At 44.4% G+C, this 22,324-nt stretch overlaps 1 protein-coding gene across 5 annotated transcripts in view; it reads right to left on the bottom strand.

Moving 5' to 3' along the window:
* The window catches only part of Atp8a2 (ATPase phospholipid transporting 8A2), a 563,932-nt gene that overhangs the window by 226,645 nt on the left and 314,963 nt on the right, over positions 1-22,324 (bottom strand). The window lies entirely within an intron of this gene.

Below are 22,324 nucleotides of genomic sequence, written 5' to 3'. Positions count from 1 at the left end.
GTTCACCACAGTGCAAACCAGGATGGTTCACCCGCATAGAAAGTGCCACTAGCACCTCAGGGCTGATTTCTTTTTAATCCCAAGTTGGTAAACTGACATTTGATTTGGAGGATTTACAAGGAAGCCCCTGAGTCACCTCCAGAGAGGGGAGTAGTGGCTGCGCTCACACGTGGGCTGTGTGTAAACTAGAGCGATGTTCAGAGACCTGCTCTTTTTCTCTTTTAAATAATGTATCTTTATTTTATGTGTGTTGGTGTTTTGTCTGAATGTATGTCTGTGTGATGGTGTTAGATCTTGGAGTAATAAACAGTTGTGAGCCGCCATGTGGGCACTGGGAATTGAACCTGAGTCCTCTGGAAGAGCAGTCAGTGCTCCTAACCGCTGAGCCATCTCTCCAGCCCCAAGACCTGCTTCTTAAGTACTGTGCCACCTGGCATGGCCCCCATGCTCAAGGACACCCTGGGCAGACCTGGGGCTGCAGCTTCCTGGGTCTATATGTCACTCACCTGAGAGCGAGTTGGCTGATAAGTGGTGTAGAGAGAAAGGATATCACTTGGAGGTTGGTCATTTCACATTGAAGGAGGGGCTACAAGAACTATGGACATGGAATAAGGAAGGAGATAGATAGAGCAAGGGTGGTGTTTGAGCCAAAAGTTGTTGGTTTTCTATTGGGTGTTACAGTTTTGTTCTTAAGGTGTCCTACGGAGGCCCCACACATTAAAGGCTTAGTCCCCAGGTATTGGGAGTGGTGGAGCCTTTAAAAGATGGGATTGCGGCTGGAGAGATTGCTCAGCGGTTAAAAGCACTGAGGTTGATACCCAGCACCTACATTGTGGCTCACAACCGTCTGTAAGTCCAGTTCTAGGAGCTCTGATACCCGCTCTGACTTCTGCAAGCACCAGGCACATATGTGGAACATAGACACACATTCAGACAAAACACCCATACACATAAAATAATCTTAAAGAATTTTTTAATTAAAAAAGATGGAGCCTAGTGGGAGGTCTCTCAATCATCAAGGGTATGCCTTCAAGCAGACAGAGGGACCAAGTCCCTCCTCTATCTCTTTTCTACTCCCTAGCCTTGAGGGGAATGTCTTCGGTCTACCATGTACTCCCTGCCATGGTGTTCTGCTTCACCAGGGCCCCCAGACAACAAGGACGATCAGTGATGGAGTGAGACCCCCCAAACCAAACCAAACCAAAAAGACCCCTGCCATCCCAAATAACTTTCCTTCCAGTAACAGAAAGCGGGCTAAAGTGGCCAACAGGAACGAGCTGCAAGTCACCAGGCTCGTTCAGTTCGGCTCTGGGACTTGGCTCTGAATTCATTCAGCCAAGCCCACTGCAATGGCTGACAGTCCACTCCACGAATATCCGACAACTGTCTCTTTCCAACTAGCAAAAGCAAGGGGTATATAAAGCAAGGGTTACCTTGGCACCACAGGAGCATGAAATTCTCATCAAGGATTTATTACGCCCTTACACTGTAAGGCCTTGAGAAAACAGAAGTCGAGCACACGCTCAGCGTTCAAAGCAGATGTCAAACAGCCAATTTCTACAGAATCGACTGGGCACCATTACGCTTCAGCAACGGGGAGCCCCTGGGGATGCCAAGTTGCCACATAGCAGAAAGCAGCTCTTTCCTAGTCTTAATTTGTGACCGGGAATCATGCACCATACTTAATAAGCATTCCCAGCATATAATGTGTTCACCCCATAAAATAAAGCTCCAGACCACATCTGAGCTGAGCAAGGTGCTTGGCACACTCCTGTAACCAATTTTGGTGCGTTATGAATAAAAACATAAACCCTAAAAGTCCCATCAACTGAAGTAGTCTACATATATACAGAACGTAATAGATTTGCAAATGAAGAATGCCCTCTTGAGACTTAAAAAAAAAAAGGCTCAGTAACCCAAAGTGTCTCGTTTCTATGTCTTGACTTTTTAAAGCTAGTTTTCTCAAGTTACTTCGAACATAATGCTTAAGTAACACCAAGGGTGGATGCTTCCACAGCATTGACGTCATACATTAATTTACCTGAGCTATAAAAGCCCTGGTCATAGTGAGTTTCTCATTGGATCTTTCAGGGCATTATAAGTGAACCTACAAATCCCTTTCCTGCTCAGTCACCTTTCAGAGGGGGCTAGGCCTAGATTATGGATTGGTGTACAGAACTCCTATGAGCTGGAGGGGTTGAAAAGGACTCCTTCCAGAAACATCCAAGAGAATGCCAGGCAGATCATCAATACCAACCAACTAACCAGATTCACTGAATACTTTCACTAGTTGATCCCAAATGATGAATTAGATACTAACTACAAGAAGTTTGCAGACACTGAGCCAGATCAGTGAATCTCAAGCATTAAACAAGGACCAAAGTCATCTACAGACCCTCATTCAGAAAGCCAGGGAAGGGCCTGTGTTGTGGTCAGAAGGAGTAATGTCCTCCATAGGCTCATGTAGTCAAGCACTCGGTCCCTGGTTGGTGGCACTGTTTGTGAGGGCTGAGAACCTTTAGGAAGTATGTCACTTGGGCCAGCCTTTGAGTTTTATAGCCTGTGGCCCTGCTTCCTCTTCTCTTCTGTTTCCTGTGTGTCTTTGAAATGTGATCAGTATGCTTCCTAACCACTAGGCTAGCCTCCCCAGCATTAAGGGCTCCATCCCCTCTGGAAATGTGAGCCAAATAAACCCTTTCTTCCTTAAGTCGCTTTTGGTCAGGACTCTGCCTCAGCAACAGAGACGTAACAAACAGCCTGTGATGGGAACTTCTAACCAGCTTCTACCTAACGGTGAAGTGGTTTGTGTCAGTGATTATCCAAGTTCTTCCTAGTTCACATGTTACCTAGCCACACCTAAATGATATCATAGGAGCATGGAAAAGGTCAGATGATGATGATGATGATGATGATGATGATGATGATGATGATGATACCTTTGCAATACCACTGAATCTCATTCCCTTTTCTTAAACCTAACAGAGTCTTCTTCAATTTAGTCTCAATTTAGGCTGGTATTTCATTGAAGGTATCCTATAAATGTAAGTACTTCACATGAGATGGTAGTGTTGGAATGTCAGAATGAGAGAGATAAAATTGCACTTCCTCTTTCCTTTGGAATGGTGTAGACTATACCAAGCCTAAAACACAGAAGTACTGAGTGACTTAATGCCAATGTATCAGAAATTTTCACTTGGAAAAGTGTTCACTTTCCTGTGAAGGAAACTTTACTATGATGGGGATTTTTCTTTGATTAGACAATCCATTGAAATAAAAGACTATGACATGTTTCTTAAAGAGGCCATTTATCTTCCAAAGTTACAGTACCTTTCAAGATTTATTTATTTTTACTTAATGTGGATGAGTGTATTGTCTGCATGGATGTAAATGTATCACATGCATGCAGTGCCCGGAGAGGTCAGAAGAGGACATTAGATTCTCTGGAACTGGTTACAAACAATCGTGAATTGCCATGAGAGTGCTGGGAACTGGTCCTGGGTCCTTGGCAAGGGCTCTCAATCACAGAGCCATCTCTCCAGTCCCATGTAGTACCTTTGAGTGTCTCTTATTTAGGCTGGTGAGATGGTCCAGTGGGTAAAGGCTCTTGCAGCCAAGCCCAACGACCGGAGTTTGATCTCTGGGTCCTACATGATAGAAGAAGAGACCTAACTCCTTCAAGCTGTCCTGTGATCTCCACATATACACTGTGGCATGTTTGTGACCACACAAGTATACACACATCCACACAATAATTTATATAATTTAAAGGTCTCTTATTTTAAGCATATACATACATACCTAATTTGTAGGCATAAAACTTAAAAGTTACTGAACTATTCCACATATATAGCTGTTAGGCACTTCCCTGCCTGCCCACTTTTTTGGACCACTGTATTGCTTCTTTTGATGCATTTGGTACAATTCTATGGGAGACTTGGGGACAGATGTCCAGACTATCCATGCAGCCTCCCCTGTCTAGAACAGCCTATAAATCTATATTTTGACCTAAAATGTTCAGCTTTCTCACAATGTAAGCTCCTGCCCTAGTTTGCAGTGCATCTCACTGTGGTCTCGACTCCTAAAAGCAGATAATATTGACAGTAGAGAATGGTCCCTAGGGCACAGTGGGAAATGTAGGAGTTTGGGCATAGGACCGATAGGATGGAGGTGGATCCAGAGAGTCTGAGGACTGGGTTATTTGGAGGTGCTGGTGGGTAAGAATTCAAGTGAGTTACTTAAAAGTTCTCTCTCTCTCTCTCTCTCTCTCTCTCTCTCTCTCTCTCTCTCTCTCTCACACACACACACACACACACACACACACACACACACACACACACCCTTGAAGAGAAGCCCTCTTATAAGGAATCTTAAAGAAACAGTACCTCCAAAATATGCAGCATTTAAGGGCCGGGTCTTCCCTCTCTTATCTCCCTTTGTTGTTCATGACCCACCCACTCACGTGTACACCCCTTTCACATGGAACCTTCAAAGCAATGAAGATTGCTTTTTCACCAACCCCCCACCAGACTCCTAACATCAAATTCTGTTATACAGCAGACATTCAGTGAATAAAATGACTATCTGGATCATGCTTCCAAGACACGGTCCACCTCTAGTCATAACTACAAAGAACAACAAAGAATTGCATCAGAGTTCCACATAAGCAACAGACCTGGGAACATGCGGTTGATGGACAACCACGAGAGAGTACTGATCCATGGAGAGAAGGAAAGAATTCAAGATTGTCTGGACACCTCTGTGCAATCCATATTTTCCATGAATGATAGTTCACAGAAAGCAGATAAAAATACGTCATTTTACTGTGCTCCAGGGACAGACACTGTTTGCAAACTTCCTGACCAACATGCTGGTGGTCCCGATTCTATTTCCTGTTAAGGCCCTTGAAAACATTCCAGACTTCTTATGACAGCTCCCATTGACAAATGGGCAGCAACAATCTCTGGCCTCACAAAGGCTCCCCTGGGAAGGGCTAACATGTGAGCCTGGTCTTTTATTCCACCTTGCTTCTTCAGATTACAATGCTTTGATTGTTATAGGCCAACCATTAGCCTCTGGCTATCATTTTGCAAATGCACTCGGAGGGCTTTGTAGATACTTGCTTTCCAGGCATTAGGACTTTTCACACGGTCTTTCGGCAGCATTGGATAATGTACATCAGTATTTGCCTGGAATCACCTTCTGCCACCATCTGGCATGCCTCACGAGGACCTCTGCACCATTAAGAACTATTCAGGACAGTCTCTGGTAGTGTAAGCATTTAATTTGTGGATGAATGCAATGATGAACTTCTATCAATATTTGTGATAAAACCTGGCACAAAATGACATGAGCCCTGGTGTGGTCCAGCCACCTCTGTAAACTATAGATCAGAAACCACATCTGATAACACTGTCTACATTTCTTCACTGTCAACCCTAAGGTTCTGCAGTGGAGGCTGCTATGGTCAAAACACCAAGAGTCTGTGTCAAGGAGACGTGAAGAGCAGGCAGCAGTGTGAGCAGCTGGCTTTTGTCTTGGTCATGTAACTGGACAGTAACTCTGGGAATTTCACACATATAGTAAACATACATTGTAGGAACTTACTATTCCTGTGACATCGTATAAGCCCTGAAGTTTATCAACAACGAAGTATAGGCATTGATTACCAAAATCGCTAAGATACAATGTTTCTGTCTTCCAGGATAGACCATTTCTATATGCCTCCCACTTTGAGACAGGAAGGAGGGGTAGCCCACGATGGCAGAAATATACGTAGTGACAGGCAAGTGTCATCACGCCTGGCATAACTCAAGATTTGAGTTCCTGCTTGAACTTCACAAAAAAGAGGACGATAGCTTTAAAATCATCCTTGTATAAATGGGTTATGGTGGCAGTACATTATTTAAAGGCACATTTAATTCATTGTCAATATAAGATCTTTACTCATATAAAGCCTTTTCTTCCAGTGCATGCACTGCCCACCAGATACAGTCTTGGTTCTTCCATAAACCATCCAAGTACATTGAGCTCTCACTTTAAACGACTTACCTGAAGTTATAAATTGACACACTTTATCTGTTCTTCTCTTGTGGTTCCAAGAAACTAAGAGGGAAGATACTCTAGCACTGAGCTATTTACTCATAACCCTTGGAACACAAGGCTGTAAGACTAGCTATTCTAGTAACCCAAAACTATTCCATAGTATCTATATGTAGTTCAACATTGCAAAAGTTTCCTTTATTTTTATTTTTTTTTTTTATTAATTTATTTTGCAATACAATTCAGTTCTACATATCAGCCACGGATTCCCTTGTTCTCCCCCCTCCCGTCCCCCTCACCTTCCCCCCAACCCCCCCCCCCCCCCCCCCCATTCCCATCTCCTCCAGGGCAAAGCCTTCCCCACAGACTGAGGTCAACCTGGTAGACTCAGTCCAGGTAGGTCTAGTCCCCTCCTCCCAGGCCGAGCCAAACAATCCTGCATAGGCCCCAGGTTTCAAACAGCCAACTCATGCAATGAGCACAAGATCTGGTCCCACTGCCTGGGTGCCTCCCAAACAGATCAAGCCAATCAACTGTCTCATCCATTCAGAGGGCCTGATCCAGTGGGGACCCCTCAGCCATTGGTTCATAGTTCATGTGTTTCCATTCATTTGGCTATTTGTCCCTGTGCTTTATCCAACCTTGGTCCCTACTCTGGTGATGGGATGGCCAAACACCCTAATTGTTGTGCTAGAAACCTCATCCAACTACTGAGGGATCTGGATGCAGAGATCCATGACTAGGCCCCGGGTGGATCTCTGGGAGTCCAATTAGCGAGAATGAGGAGGGTATATATGAGCGAGAATTGTTGAGAAAAAGTTTCCTTTAAAATCTATACTTATAAAGGGAAAAACCTTAACAACTGATCTAGAGATTATCTACCTATCTATCATCTATCTACCTACCTACCTATCTATCTATCTATCTATCTATCTATCTATCTATCTATCTATCTATCTATCTATTATCTATCTACCTATCATCTATCTATTATTTATTATCTATCTATCTATCTATCTATCTATCTATCTATCTATCTATCTATCTATCTATCATCTATCTATTATCTACCTATCCATCATCCATCTATTTATCTATCAATCATCTATCATCTATGTATGTATGTATGTATGTATGTATGTATGTATGTATGTATCTATCAGTTGATCAACCAGTCCATTTATCTACCATCTGATATTAATGACTATGCCACTGGTGGCTGCTCTAACCCTTGCAAGCCTTCTCCTCTAGGCACCACACATCATCCTACTGCTGTGAGTAGTCATGGCAACTTGATATTCTTTATTAACTGAGAAAATCTTTATAATTCGATCCTGCCTAAGGCTGTAAAAGCTGCTTCAGCAGCTGAGATTTGGAAAGGGGCTGTGAGAAAAGGGGAGGCTGCCCGCCTGCCTGGGATCAGCTTACCCAGCAACTGAGAAAGGGCACACTATGAAATACAGATATTTTGCTTGCCAGTTCAGAATATACATACATTTGTATTTTTGTCAATGACAATTTTATCACTTCTCTGGATACAGAACAATCACTATGATGTTCTGAGAGAAACCTAACATCTGAACACCTAACTGATCCGGGAAATGATGTAGAATGTTCTAAGAATTGGACAACCTCACTTGAGGTGGAAATTGAAAGGAGTGCCTATTGTGCATTGCACGTGGTTTAATAATCACTGAAAGTAACTGGCTATAGGCTGCCTCTTCCTCAATGAGGCTGAAAAGAATGGAGCAGTCCAGGAAGGCTGGGATTTAAGTAAAAGATATTAGATCCTCCTGTTCCCAGGCTGGAACAGGGATTAGAATAACACATTTAAATACCTTAATGTTTTTAGCACAAAAAGCATTAATTTGATACTCTGCTTCCTTCAAGTGCTTTGTTAAGGCCCCGAGACCCTCTCAGGAGTGTCTACCTTCCTTGAAGTTAACATGCATGGTCTGTTCCCACTGCAGCTTCACTGTATTTCACAACAGTGCTTCTGACTTCTGCTGTGGGGAAGGCAGGAATAAGAAACAGAGCCGAGAGGAAAGCTGAGAAGTGTTGAGTTTTGACATTTCAGAGCAGACTTACAGTCCCTACAGGACCAAGCTGCATGAGCTCATGCGGCACTGAAAATTAACGACGATGAGGAGATGCTTAGATCGCCTTCAATTAGACGGGCCCTTCTGCCAGCACCTGTGCCAGGGGCCAAAGGTCACCTGACTCCCAGTCCAGCAAACACCAAATGGTAATGACTTGAGCTCTGAAAAAAAGTGCGACTGTGGGGCAGCCGGTCTTGTTTTATTGTTCCATCTAACTTAAGCAACGGAGGGACCCCAGAACCAAAGGAACAGCCATGGCCAATGCCATGTGTTGTGTGCCACAGTTGGAGGTAGTCTGCAGGTCAAAGTATTTTTCTCCTGATTTCATTTCCTGTCTTTTTTTTTTTTTTCCTCAGAGTAAGGCTTGTGGAATGGGAATGGAGGTTTCACAAAATTCCTTCTTCCAAGTAACACACACACCTTCTAAGACCTCAGGACACCTGCCTGGATCTTACCTGGCTGCTAGGTCAGGCACCTCTAATGCCCATGAGACCCAGCACCACCTACCATCCTTTTTGAGGGCCTATCAGGTTCCCAGGTAATCCCAGAGTAAGGACTCTCCTTCCCTGGGCACCTGGCCTAGGAGCCTCTCAAGGTCTTCAGGATGGAAATGGATAAGAACTAGTAGACAAATTTTGGCTGACATGTCCCTGCTTGGATTTTTTTCCCCTTCTCTTTAAGTCCCATTTCAGATCATTTCCATGCATAATTGTGTAGAGAACTTATACAGGACACAGCACAAGTCGATCATCCCTAGTTCAAAGACATCCAAACCCTTTTGAGTGCCGATATGATGCCAACAGTGAAAAGCTCCACATGATGAAAAGGCTTCATTCACAAAACATTTAGAAGTATTCTATAAAATTACCTTCAGACTATGTAAATGAGGTACATGCAAACCAAACAAATTTCAGTGTTAGTTTTGGGTCCAATTGCTGAGATATTTCATCATAAAATCTGAAAAATTCTGAAACCTGAAATCATTCTGATTCTGAAGAGTTCAGCCTGTGGTCCTGGCACACCCTGGAGATGATGGAGCAGAAACAGGTCTCAGGAGGAGAATGGTCATTCAGAGCTTCGGCTGCCCACACTCCCACACTGTGTTCTCCCTTCAATTCCCTACGCAGCGGGAATTCCAGCACAGCAATAAGCGCATGTTCTAAAAGAGACACAGATAGGTTTGGAGCAGGGAGTCCTTAGGGGTGGATGGAGGCCACTCCTCCTGAGGGAGCTTTGTCCCCAGCATAAAGTTGAGAAGTAGCCTCGAGTCAGCTCATCTCTGCAGACTGTAATATCATGGTTTTTCTTGAATGACAGAATGGGACAATCAGCTCAGTCTGTCCTCATGCCCTAAAACCGCATCAGCTGTCAGCTAGAGTCAATTAGAAACACAAGGGAAGCCCGCCACTACCACAGGCATCGTCTCGATGATGTCAGCCACCACAGGGGGATTCTTCCCTTCAGTGTTGGGATAGGCTTCCCCCTTACTCTCAACAACACCATACAACAAGACTTCAAGACATCCATCTAACTGGCAAGTGAGGCCTTGGGGCTGCAGTTAGTACAAGGGGAAGGCTATAGTCTGCTCTCTAGGAGAAAAGGGTAGAAAATAGGAGAAAACGAAACACTTCCGAAGCTCTCTGAGGACGGGGAGATAGAAGGTAAAGTGCTTGCCTCGGAAGCCCAAGGACAGGAATTCAATCCCCAGAATTCCTGTTAAAATAGATGGACATGGTAGTGGAGAGACACAGACAAGTAGATTTTGGGGGTTCACTGGGGAGCTAGTCTACCCTGATTAGCAGGTTCCAGGCCAGTGAAAGATCCCATCTCAAAAACCAGTGGGCAGTGCCAGATGGTATAAGACTGCTCTGACCTCCACATGCACATGTACACAGAGCATACATACCTGCACGCATATATGAACCCCATTAACATGCATTTATATATTTATATATATATATATATATGCACAGGCAAATGCATACACAAAGAAGCCCAACTATGTAAAACAGCACTAGATGTCCACTCCAATGGATGACCTAATGAAATCCAATTATTAACACTAATAGACTCTCAGGCTGACCAAAATGGACTAAGCGAGTGCCAGGCCTGCCCTGGGGCAGGTAAATCCATAGGGCCCCATGATGGCTTGACAAGTCACATGGATTTGTGGCTATGCAAGGGGAGTCATTCTTTTTGAGTCCTTGAGTAAATGAAAGAGAAAAATGCATAGGAATGTTGGCTTAATGTGCTTTGATGGTGGTTAGGATGCAGCCCATTTCTAGTTCTTCCAGATGCTGCAGTGGGAACGGAAACGGACTCTCCCCTCACCCTGGGGAGTTAACTTTCCCTCAGTTTTGTTGCAGGTGGCTTTCGTCGTCTGAGCGCACCCTAAGCACAAGGATAAGGAGACCCTTGACCTAATCAGGGGCTTTACCATACGACTCCCGTGGGCTGCAGTTCCGGAGATGATGTCAGGGAAGAGCGCACCCCTCCAATCACCTCCCCCCAGGTGGGTACTGTGTCCAGGCTTCGCAGCATAGCTCAGTCCCTGGGACAGAGCTGGTACTGTGTTGTGGTCCCCTGCGCTGGAAAGAGACTGACCCACAAGAGCCGCACATGCGCCACTCCGCACAGCAGAGCTCTGTGTGCGCGGCAGGGAGCGAAGCCAGTAACCACACCGCCCAGAGTGTCTGGCCAACCCTGAGCTAGACTGCAAGTGAGCGAGCCAGGAGTGACTTTTTTTTTCTTTTACTTGCATTTTTAAAAACAGGTTCCACAGCACAGCTCAGGCTGACCCGGATCTTACCACGTGGCCCAGGTTGGTCTCTAATTTACGGCAATTCTCCCGCCGCAGTCTCCACCATGTTGCCATGACAGCAGTGAGCCACCAAGCTAGGCCATCAGGGGACCATATCCACGAGAGGCCACACTTCACGTGGGCTTCTGATTTCCTGGTTTGTCACCTCTCTCGTGCCTAGTAGTCGGGGGGCATGATGTGGCTTGCCGTGGTCACCTTTATGCCACAGAAGTACCAGTGTCTCCACCCTGTCAAGACTTGTCCCTTCTCTTGCCAAGTAAGTTTGAAGCCACAAAGGGAGGGCCCAGCTCACCTGTCTGTCAGGGCAGACCCTGTGCTGTTCTAGTGCTCCCCAACGAACTGGGGGATACAGGATCCGTTAGCACATTACTCCTGGCCTGTATCAGACTGCTGCTGTGCACAGCCCAGCTAAGCACACACTGGAGGAAGGTGAAAAGCAAGTTAGAAAAACTCAGGAAACTGGTTCTGGAATCATGGACAGAGGCACTGGCCAAGCCCCACCCAAAGAAGTTTGGCACCAGGGACATTTTGAATAGTTTGGCAAAACGTAAACAGACTAGAACTATATAAAATGCTTGTAAAAAAACAATCCATGCAACTTATTTTGAAGCACAGTTAGGGTGCAGCCCATCATGGCAGAGAAGGTGTGGTGATGGGAAGGGTTCTAGTTACAGCAGCAGGAGCAGAGGCAGCTGGCCATACTGCATCCACAGGCAGGTGCCGAAGGAAGGTGGATGCTGGTGCTGGCCTAGCTCCCTCAGTTTCCCCTTTTTATTCAGTCCAAGATGCCAGCCCATGATATGTCTCACCCACATTCAAGGCTAAACTTCCTCAGTTAAACTTCTCTGGAAACAGCCTTGCAGACATGCCCAGAGCTGTATCTCCAAGGAATTCTAAATGGAGTCAAGTTGACAAGGAAAATTTACCCTCACAGGAAACTGTCGGTGAACGAGGAAGGAAACCTACCACAGAGCTGAGTCGTTTTCACACAGTAAGCTGTTTCCCCAGGAAAGTGGGGACTTTGTACCCTGAAAATGGTGTACTCGCTGTGACCCCAAAGGTGTTTGGAAAATGCCGTAGAAAAGAAGAGTTTTCCTCAGAAAACCTTTGGTTCCTCTGTGCCCATGTAGCTGGGCACAGAGTCAGTGCTCAGGAATGCAGTGATGACTAGTAAAAACCCCAGGCTCCCAAGCCCACCTTTCTGGGACCTGAATGCATTGATTTCTGAAAACACATGACATGGTTGACACTCAACTGAAGCCCCCTGACTTCGAGGACTAGAGTGGGAAAAGCAGTATAAAAGTGTGGAGGAGATGACAGTATCGGGGTGAGGGTAGCTGATGGGGAGGGTAGCAGGAGGAGAGGGTGGGGAGGAGGGCTGTGGGGGCTGGCTTGGGCTGTCTAAGCAGGGCGCTGATCAGCAGGAATTGCAGATGAACAGGGGTTTCCACAGGAGAGGCTGTTCCAGAGGAGAAACTCATATTAGGAATTCGACACTGATCAGTCCACAGAGCTGGTTTTTTATTGCTATTGTTTGTTTTGTTTTTGTTCATCTGTTTGCTTTTTCTTCAGAGTCTTCTCCGCTCTTTGGGGAATCCTGATAAACCCATCATATGCTAAAACATATCCTAAATATACCTAGCCTGCCCATCACACTAGTTTAGCCTGATCTACCTTACAGGGCTAGGAACACTTCGATTTTCAAACACAGTCAGGTAAAATGGCCTAGGGCAAAGTCCATCTTACGAGTAAGAGTTGAATAGATCACAGAATTGACCCTATGATCATGTGGCTGACTGTCTGTCTAGGTCTTACAGTTTTTCAGTGTTAGAAATGAAGTCCAGGACTTTGAGCATTCCAGACACACATTCCATGACTGAGCAACATCCTCAGACAAAGGTTTTACTTTTATTATTATTATCATCTATTTTGAGTCTGTGCACCACAGGTGTGCAGTGTCCATGGAGGCCAGAAGAAGGCAAGAGATATCCCAGGACTGGAGTTACTTACACAAGGCAGTCAACTACCGTGTAGGTGCTGGGAATTGAACCCAGGTTATCTGGAAGAGCAGCCAGTGCTCTTAACTGCTGAGGCATTTCTCCAGCCCCTGCTTGACTTTTCCACGTTGTGAAAGTACACATAAATAAACATCTTCCCTATAATATTAATACATTCCATGAGATAGCACTCTTGTTATAAAATAAGCCTTAGGCTGGATAATTTTGTTCAATTTCTGGCTAAGGAAGTGCTCTAAACATGTTCAAGGTAAGCTAGGTCCAGATGTAGTATACAGTAGATCCCATATATTAAACGCACGTGTTCAACTTGTTATGGGTTTACTGAGGTGTAAGCCATTGCCGGCCCAGAAGCATCTGTGATTAACAGGAATGATACTCAGTTGTGTTTGACGAAAAATGCAGTGCGTGTTCCAGACAGCCCTTATGAAACAGCCTGCTACATCTGGGTCACAAACCACCACTGGACACAGGGATTCCACCATTGGACACCCTACCCAAGCAACATCATCACTGAAGTCTCCATTCTGGACTCTAGGGAGATGCAGAGGAACCAATACCTACTGACATAGTGCAACTGTCTGTACATGTGAACTACTCACGTGTCTAAGTCAGAGGTCATCTACAGGCATGAAGCTCCCTTTGAAGTAAACGTAGATGTTAACTATCAGAGACAAAGGCAATGTGGGGCAGCTGACTAAGCCATTCGATGACAGGAACATTCTGTCCACGCTTCCTCTCCTTTGTTTATAGAAAACCATCAGGATCATAGTAGGTTCACTGCCATCCACTGCCCAGCTACCTCCAAGGCCTCCCTCTGCTTCTAAGAAGCTGCCATCACCTCCTCCAAAAAGTCCTTTGTGGCCTCTCCCAGGTGAGCCTGGTTCAGGAGACAGTCCCTACAGGGGATCCTCCCATACCCTCCACTAAAGGGCTCTTTTCTCTCCCCCCATCCTCCCATTCTACCCCAGCAACTGCCTCCCCCTCTAGCTGGTACACGTCGGTCCTGACCCATAACTCAAGCACTTGCCCTAGGCCTGGTCTTTCTCATGACCAAACCTCCTTCCCTTTTAACCTAGCTCCCGGGCTAGTGAGTATTAACTCACTTCCCAGTCTCAGGTTCTCCTTTGGCCCCACCTCCTCACCATCTTCCTTTAAGTCCTAAAACCTCCTGGAAAGGACCAGTCAGACCCCTCCTCCATCACCCAGAGACAATCACTGTGTATCTGGGAAAACTGTCTCCTTCAGTATCTCAGTCCATGGTGACTGTTCAGCACAAACAGCCCTAATAAAAGTGTCAACTTGTTCTAAGAGGAGGGAGAAGTAATAAGTGCTAAGGCCCCCATAATATTATGATGGCAAGCTACTCTGAACAGCAGTATGTCAATTGCTGTTACAACTTCTCGGTCCTCTGGTTACCAAACACACTGTAGCTTTCAAAGCTGAGGAAAATGTTCATTTATCTTAACCTCTACGTATTGCTGTTGAAACGCCAAAAGTACATGTAAGTGGTGGTGACGGCGGGGGTGGCTCTTCACTACTACCCAAACATATTAAAACAACGAAAGAGAGAAAATCCCAGCTTGCAAATGCCACGAGCAGAAGAACGGCTAATACAAACAGACCCTGTGTGCAGTGTGAGCGGGTCGCAGTCACTGCTGGACTCAAACAACCACAGCCACTCTGTTAACTCCCAGGCTGGTGGCTGGAAGTGTTGCAGCTGATGAACAGGCCCTGAAGCAGAAACCTTTAAAGGCAGGCTAATTGCCCAGCAGAGCAGGGACTTCTCTTGATTAATTTACTATTACTGAAAGCACAAGAAAGAAACTATCTTCCATAAGACACAATTCAACAAGTGGCTGCTGCCTCCTCTTGGAGTCCATACGATGAAAGCTGGATGGAATCCAATGGAAAAGTAACAAATACTCTGTGTTGATTGATGCTTCTAGGGTCCCCCCTTTCTATGTCATAACATTTCATTCAGTGGCTCAACTAAAGAGTTTATATAACATTTAAAAAAAAAGTTCTAGTAAGCTTAAGCAACTTCAGATATGTCATGGGGGAAAATCAGGTCACTCAAAACAGTTATAAGGAACCTTGAAACACCACGGGGCACATAGAACTCTGGGCAGTTTGCTGTTTCCAACATGAAGCTGCATAGAAAAAAAAATCTTATCTCTTTTCATCAGAAAATTTTCTACCATGATTTTTTCTATTTTAAAATTTTATTTATTTGTTTATTTATTTATTTGTTTGTTTGTTTATTTTGTGTGTGTAGTACATTCCTACAGAGGTTGGGTATTTTCCTCTCTTACTCTCTACCTTATTTTTGGAGCTAGGATCTCCCACTCAACCTAGAGTTTGTTGATTGAGCTGGCCTGGCTGGCCCGTGATCCCGGGATCTCCCCTCTGCCTCCCTGGTGCTGACCCAGCCTCTCCCTGGCCACTGAGGATCAGAATTCAGGTGCTCAGGCTTAGGCAGCAAGTACTCTGCCAGTGAGTTCTCTCTCCAGCCGCACGAGAGATATTTTCTTAACTCAAACAATTACAGCTCATTTATCACGTTAGTACCCTCATAGACTGTTGTGAAAACAAATACAGTAGGCCGGGGCTATAACTCAGTGGTAGAGTATTAGCAAGTATTTAGCATGTGTGAGGCCCTGGGCTCAAACCCTAGTATTGAAAAGAAATGTAGCTGTACAGATGAATGACTTACTCACTAATTTATTTTTTCAAATTGAAATTTAAACACTATAGTGACTCCAAAATCAAAGGGAATTAAAAACATCTAAGTAGTTAACGCTCACAAACTTAATGAATGACCAGCTGAGTTAGGTTCCAAAAATCTAATGAATCTCCACAGGGAAACTAACTTACATTATTTGTAGAAAAATGTCTTAATGAAGCCAGATGAAATCATCATCATATTAAAAAGTCCAAATTGGATAATTTTCTTTTCTGAGGACCATTTATCAGGTAATTCACTATTATGACTATGAGTATCAGTTGAGGTAGATACTCATTATGCAACTATACCGGTCTCTAACTTGCTATTCTCCTGTCCTACCTCCCAAATACTAGGATTATATGTGTGAACCACCTCACAAGCTCATTTTACATCATTTTAACTAATGTACCAGCATTTCTTGGGCAACTCATTACTACTCTGCCCTAGCCTGTGAAATGGAGATGAAGACGCATACTTTTTTAAAATTTCTGAGAGTAAATGAACAAGTATTTGTAATGTATATCTTCAAATTTTAGCTGAGTAAATTCCTCCCTACACTCTTCAGCAAATGGGTTTCAACACCCTCACAGGGGGTATTGAAGACAGTGATGTTAACACACACACACACACACACACACACACACACACACACACACACACACACACCAGTTCAATGCCTTTTTCATCTCTACTAAGCACTCACCATGTGCTGTAGGCCTAACTTTCACAGTCTGAGACCTCACGGCACAACTAGCATCCTTTTCTTTTTGGTCCTCCATGGTTTCATGGAGAGAAGATTCTCTTAGCACAGAGTTCAGCAAGCTCAACATAGAAGTTGTCTTTGCTCACCAAGTTGAGAACTTTCACTTTTTCACTTCAGAGAAATACTTGACAAGCTTTTCTTTGATGGAGCCAAGTTGCCAACATCACTGACCTCACACTGTGGGTCATTATTGAGTACAATTAGGGGTTACTTGAGCACAAGCATCACGGTACCGTGACAGTAGGTTTCAGGGCTGAATCGGCTAAATGGTGAGAGTTTATGAAGCTTTCCATTAAATATTTTATAGCACAGTTGACCACGGGCAACAGAGCTGTGCAGGGTGAAACTACAGATGAGGACAGATAATGTACATACAGTCAATGTTGAACTATTTATAGTACCTTTTCCCTGCTTGGAATGCATCCTGCCCGCATTGATTCCTCCCTTGTGTTTTATACATAAAACCCCCACTGTTTACACTGATTCCCACTCCAGGTTTTTTTTCTTTTAAGCATACAGAAAAACAGATACCTGATATTCTGAATCTCTCAAAGATGGCGACACCATCCCTATTAAAAAGTAATCTTAAAACTCTTGGGTGAGATCAGGAAGCACAGGGAGGAAGGATTCTCATGTTCCAGAGGAGGCCAGAACCCAGCAGTGATTCCCTGTGGTCCCTGAGATTCTCCAAGATACAGCTCAGCTGGTTCTGTCTACAACACTTTGGTCCCAGGAGTATTTTGAGCATACAGTGCGAAAAGCTGGAGCTGTATCCACACTGTTTAAAGTTAAAGCTGAGAAACATCTATGGATTATTCAACAGGGACATTGACCCCAGCTGTAAAGTCAGCTTCCCTGCTACCTGATTATGCAGTTCAGCATCTGATAGACTTTCCCTCCACTCTCTACCTAGCACTGTTGGATGTTTGGCTTTATTCAGGCCAGGGGTCAGGATGGCATAATTAACATCTGTCCATGGGGGAGAACACAACAGTCTCAACTACAGCTAAGTTTTCTTTTCTACAAAGCAACTTCACAAATACTTACACAAACATACAAAGTTATACAGAGAGTAATATACAATCTCTGGGATACTGTACAAAGTTACTTTAAGTAGTTTTCTACAGAGAGATCATTCCATGCATCAAAGGACCAGGAGTCCAAATTGAGGCTCAGAGTCTTTGCTCAGCTGCAGTCTGAAAAGCTTCATCTACCCATGTGCCAGACTTCCTTCTCTTGCCCCAAGCTGAGCACCAACAGGAAACCTTCACACACGCATCACATACTCCTGCTTCACATCCTTGTCATCATCCAAAGCCAGTGACGGTCTGGAAATTATCAACGAGTCTCCCTTCTTGTCACTGGAATGTTTGCTTGCTTTTAGGTTCTTCGATCTTGAACTGGCTGTGTTATCATCACTAGTTGACTAGGAATTTCATTGAGAAGTCCCATTGCAGTTGGCAAAGTACCAATGTGAATAGCAATGTGTGCTTAGAAAGCCTTTCTGAAAAGCATTTTTGTCCTCATTTTTAGGCTAATGTCTATCTATCTGTCTGTCTGTCTATCTGTCTGTCTTTCCGTCCATCCATCCATCCATCCATCCATCCATCCATCCATCCATCCATCCATCCATTTTTAGATTAGCATACAAAGCACTGGGATCTGACCTAGCATCTTCATGCATACATCCCATTTTACTTGGTTCTCAGTTGCTCGAGAAGCATTTTTGACGGAGTATCTTTTAGGTGCTGAAGAGCACTTTGACAAAAGCTTGCCACAGAGGTATGAGAAGCCATTCCCAACAGCATCCAGAGCATGGCAAAACCCACAAGAGTCCAAATACAGTAGGTCTCAGGATCATTAGGACTCAGCCTAGTGTTCTGTCAGAACCAGGGGGAGCAGAACTTAATATTTTCTCACTAAAATACTTCTTTTAAACCACCACCAACAGCAACAATACTGTATACATAGAAAATATTTCAAAAGACTTATATACTTTTGTTTGCTTGCTTGCTTTAAAGTACTCTTATTTGGGAAGAAATAACCAAAATTCTGGTAGCATTAGAAATAAATGTCAGAACTTCATTCACAAAATACTCTAAGAATTATCTTTTTGTTTGTACCAATTATATCTTGGTTGAATTTACGTTTATTCTTCACATAAATACTCCAGCACACCCCAGCTACCAGGAGGATGCCATGTTTGGTCACCAAGCAGATCCTTCATCCAGAGCATAGGCAAACATAGACCAAACAAACAGAATCATTTAAGAGCCCGATGCAATAATCTTGACGATGGTGATGACATGGGTTTGGGGAACTAAAAAAGAATAGGACAGCTAAGCTGATTATTTGTTGACTTTTACTTCTTGACTGATCCTCTACTGATTGATAAGCATGCCAGTTCTCCCTAGTATTGACTGGCTTGCGGCATAATACCATGGCCTCTCATCTTGTCAGGAAAACAACTGGCAAGCAAAGGATCCACCACCTGCACCCTCCCTCCTACCTCAGATTCCCAGACAAATCAGAGCCATGAGGCCTCCATCTACTGCTCTCCTGGATCCTTCTCTGATCCACACAATGCAACCACAGAATACTGCAGTTTTCTCCAAAGATGCTTCTTTCCTTTTACCTATCTGCAGGATGCCCACAGGGCATGTCTCTGAAAACATAATGTGTCTGACTGGCAGAGGCAGAACACTTCCTCTCTGGGATGAATACTCTTCAAGATCGAAGTACAGCTTGTAATGGGCTTTATTATTATTATTATTACAAATATTATCTGAGGCAGGTTACTGTCACCATGGTGACTTTTGTTTTGTTTTGCAGCATTAAGGATTGAACAAGAGCCCTCACACACATGAGGCATGTGATCTACCACTGATATACTCTCCCAGCCTTCCATACTTTTTTTTTTTTTTTTAGATTTTTAATCAGTATCACACACAGACATAACATAGCTAGGATCGATATCACTATTTTGATGTCTAATCTCATTATCATCACACTATCATTTTCTAATTATTAATACCATTGTAGTATGTTATACTTTCAAAATATGGAACCCTACCTGTAACTATTAAGCTTTCCCCTCCCCTGATCCACGTTCTTTGGAAGGACTAAGGAAGGTGAGCATTGATGAGACCTGGGCAAACATAGACACCTTCCCACCTCTCGGAAGCATCTCTGGCCCACACGCCTACATGCCTGAGCAGCTAGAACCACTTCCCTCACAGAGAGTGGCACGTATACAGGGTGAAGGAGAAGCAAGCGTGACGTTGGGCAAAGGGGTGACATTTACTTTACTAGTGATAAAAAGAAGGGGGCGAAGGAAAAAGATATCCCATCTATAGTTCCATCATTAAGTAAAATTTACTGCACTGATGTTGACTTGTAGGCAGAGAAGCCAAGAGGATTCAGGCAGCTGCCTAAGAAAGTTCACATTCAGGACATTCTCTCTGTCTTACAAGATCATGGCACCCACCGGTGGATGTAAAAAAAGAAATGACTGAAGCAGATCCATGCGTTAGAAAATTGATGACTTCAGATGTCTATCTGATACCAAAGGGCGGTGGTGCTTTTTCTCTCCTAAGTAACAGGTGCAGCCACAGGATTAACTTACACCCTCCAGGTTTCCTTGCAACCCAAACTGCTCTTTCCCAGAACAGCCCAACTCTGGATAAACCAATTGTTAACCAATAGCACGTGTACTCCTTGGAGGGCCTTTCCCTCACTCATCAATATAAGTTCTCATAACTAGTTAGTATTTTTGCCAAGGGTAAGGAAAACTGAGCACCAGGTGAAGTGGCTGGAACTGGCCAGCGTGTCGAAAGCACCAGGACAGATCACTGAGCAACCCCCCTTGGCCGCAATGCTCCGTACCTCGCACACATCTGTCCAATATTTCTTTACACTTTTCCTGCCCCACATATGCCAGAAGCTGGTACACCATCTCCCATTACAAATAAAAAATGCAACTGCTGAATTCCTCCTGTGAAAGCAAAGCTCGGCCCCCAGATTTCTGTGGCCACCCTCAATGGGAACAGTTCTCAGTACCTTCTTCCTCGCCTTTGAGCAGGTGGCCTGCTGCTAGCTAGAATTCTAGAACCTGTCTGTGCGGGACCATCTCCCCCACTCTCATGGGTTCTCAGGCATCTATAACAACATCATAAACTGGGTGGCTTGAACATGATGAGCTTCCCATTTCTGTAGTTTGATCGGGGTATTGGCACAGTGAGTTCCTTCCCTAGCCAGTGAGAGCCTCTCACTCCAGGTCTCCCCCACCTGCTTTCCAGGGCTTGTAGCAGTCCTTGGAATTCCTTGGAGGATGCATCCCCACTCCCATGTATCTGCCAGTATCTCCATAGGGAATTCTGTCTGTGTACCTGTGTCTAAATTTCCCCTTCTTGAAGACACAGTCATATTGGATTAGGACTCATCTTAACCTCATCTTAGTAACATATGAAGTGATCCTATTCCCAAATAGGGTCAGATTATGAGGCACTCAGGGTTAGAATCTCAATAAAAAATTAGGAGGGAGTTACAACCCATTTTACACTTACATTTCAACTTACAATCCCCAATCTCTCTCTCTCTCTCTCTCTCTCTCTCTCTCTCTCTCTCTCTCTCTCTCTCTCTCTCTCTCTCTCTCTCTCTCACACACACACACACACACACACACACACACACACAGAGACTTCCCTACTTACTATTGTTCAACTTCACCATGGTGAGGAAACACACACATCCAACCATTCCATTTTTTTCTTCTCAGTACAGTATTCAACAACTAGTTTGAAATATTACATGCTTATTATAAAGCTGGCTTTGTGTCGATGGTTTTGCCTAATTGTAGACTATGGAAACGTTCTGAGCACAATTAAGGTGGGGCAACTGAGCTAGGATGTTCAGTGGGTTATGCTAATAAAGCACACTTTCGCTTTCAACTGACACATTTCCAACTTACAGTGGGTTTCCTAGGGCAGGTAACACCGCGGTGAGGTGAGGGGCACTCCCAGACCTGCTTCCCTATACATACTGTATTAGTCACCTCTCACACCACTATGACAAAACACCGTCCAAACACATCGGAAGGAAGGAAGGAAGGATTTATTATGGCACAGTGTGAGGGGATAAAGTCAGTCATGGTAGGCGGTATGGCAGTGGGAACAGGAGGCAGCTAGTCATAGTACATCCACAGTCAGAAAACAGACGAAGGTTGATGCTAACTGGGTTTCTCCTTTCTTCCTTTACATTCAGTCCCAGACCCTAGTCCAGTGGATGGTGCTACCCACATCCAGAATGGGTCTTCTCTCATCAGTTAAATCGACCTGAAAACACCCTGTACGGACATGTCTAGGGGTGTGTTTCCTAGGCGACTCTAAATCTAGCCAAGTTGACAAAGAAGATTAAATGTCACACATGCATACTTAGGATAAAGTTTAATTTATAAATTAGGCATGTGTTCTCTCAGACGATAATGGAAACAGCAAACTCTAATAATATGCTATAATAAAGCTCTGTGAAGGTGGTCAGGGTCTACTGTACTGAACTATGCTGATTGAGGTAGAGAGCAAAGCTTCGGATTCGGGGGGACTCCTGCAGCTTCCACTCTTTGAATGAACTCCCACCTCCCAAATTACAGCTCGGCTCACCAGGAAGACCTGTTGTTGGCACTACATCCTGCCCCATGTTCCACATGCAGGGGACTGAAGGATGTCAGCCTTACTGTAGACATCCCAGAGCCATGTCAAGCACTGCTTCTTCCATCTGATCTACAATTCTTGCTGAGTGACACATGTTTCCTCAGACCAAGTGAGCCCAAAGAGTCATCACCAAAAGAAGAGATCAAGTCAG

Source organism: Peromyscus californicus, unplaced genomic scaffold (assembly GCF_007827085.1).
Source record: "Peromyscus californicus insignis strain IS unplaced genomic scaffold, ASM782708v3 Scaffold_12__1_contigs__length_115047231, whole genome shotgun sequence".
Lineage (NCBI taxonomy): Eukaryota > Metazoa > Chordata > Mammalia > Rodentia > Cricetidae > Peromyscus > Peromyscus californicus.
The sequence above is the reverse complement of the archived record's forward strand: the minus strand, read 5'-3'. Positions and strand labels throughout refer to the sequence as shown.